This window comes from Egretta garzetta, unplaced genomic scaffold (genome assembly GCF_000687185.1).
Source record: "Egretta garzetta isolate BGI_Z169 unplaced genomic scaffold, ASM68718v1 scaffold27, whole genome shotgun sequence".
Classification (NCBI taxonomy): Eukaryota; Metazoa; Chordata; class Aves; order Pelecaniformes; family Ardeidae; genus Egretta; species Egretta garzetta.
Window position 1 is genome coordinate 668,101 of NW_009260400.1, and position 1,777 is coordinate 669,877.

A 1,777-nucleotide genomic window follows, 5' to 3' on the forward strand; every position below is an offset into this window, starting at 1 on the left:
ACTAACATCTTCCTTTTAAGCTTGGAGACACACAGATTGGCTCCTCCCTGCATAATGTCTTCAAATCTGCAATCTACCCACAATACAGCATTAATGAGTGCCTTTGGTCCCAGATCAAAGTTGTTGTTCAACATCCACCTGTGCCAGCACATACCCTGAGAGCTGGCAGAAACTGAAATGGAGCAAACTGCTTACTCCATTCTCTTAGTCTGTGGAATAGCTCATTTCTTTTATCCAATGAATACTAAATCTAGTATTGACTGATAAGAGAGACATCTGCTATTCTTCTCCAGCCTCGGCTGTATGGCCTGTTTGACCTGGTTTTAAAAGTTTCCATGTGCTTTGGCAGTTGAGCTGGAAAGTTCACAGACCCCATACGTGAGCATAACACACTGGGGAAATGCTGGAGGGCAGTGCTGCACCCCCTGCAGTTCATTAAATTCTACTTACTACTACAGCAGGCAAAAAGTCTTTGACTTCACCTGAGCTGGAGATGTCTCCTAAAAGATGGGGGCCTTTTCAGGAAATCCCCAAACCCTAGGTGTGTATGAGAACTGGCAGGACCCTCTACCAACCTTTCTGATGCACCTCAGAAAACCAAACCCACCCGTTTCAGAACGACATTCTGAGCAGCATTAACTGGCTGATTCAATACACCCGTCAGGGGTTTGCTACAAAGCCTTACTTGGCAGTTTTTTTTTTCATGACTAACCTGTGATGAGAAAACATAAAAACATCCTAGGTGGGTTCCACCAGTAGCAGGGAAAGCAAGCAGACTTCCTCGAGACAGACATAAACATCTGAAGCAAATACAGTACAGTAGGTTTTACTGAGTCCCAGGGATCCACACACAGTCAAGTTTTGTTCCTACTGTACATAAGTAGCCAGATTTGGTCACTATAACAAGCAGAGCTGGCTTGAACCTCACATTCAACACCTCCGAATGCATCTCTGAACCCAGAAACTGGTAGCGAATGCCAAGATCCATCATTCAGTCGGGCCACTGCTGACTTAGACATCATAAAAAATAAAGCCAAAGATGGCTCTGAAGCAATTGAGAGTTAAAATATTGTGCTTCCTGTCTGCAGTTTAATTATTCATGCTTCCACAGCAGGTTCTCGGAAGCAAACCCCAACTGCAAAATCAAACAGTACAAAATAATCAAACAGTTCAGAGAATCCTCACTCAATATTAGCGCTGAGAACATTCCCCAGCGAGTGCTGAAAGACCATCAGATTGGGGTGGGGGAAAAAAAAAAACCCTCATCTACCCCGAAACCCAAGCTGAAGAAGTGCTGAGCCCCCAAGCTGTTCTCAGCAGCCCTGAAAATCAGCCCACCACATCTCCCTCGCAATGCTGCTAACTCTACTGACCTCTGTCAAAACCAGTAAAACTTTTAAGTCCAACTTTTCATGATTTTCTAAGAAAACTGTACTGAGAAATGAGGGCGGGAACTAAAGCCCAAAGGACAAGCGCACCTGAGTCCCTCCAAGAGCAGCAAATGGCTCCCTGACCAGCCCCAGGCACTCTCTCCAATTCATCCAAACCCAGCTCATGGATCTTCTCTCTCTCCCTCCATTTCCCAGCCTGTCTCTTGACAAGCCCAGTGCCAAGGGGAGGGGAAAAAAACCAAACCAAAACAAAAAACCACCACCAACTAGGTCCGCAGATGACTGCCTTGCCCTCAGTGGGGCTGACTGAGCTGGGTGGGAACAGAGGCGCAATATTAAGACAAACGCTCTCTACAGCCACAGAAGCAGAAGAAAAGCGTGAAATA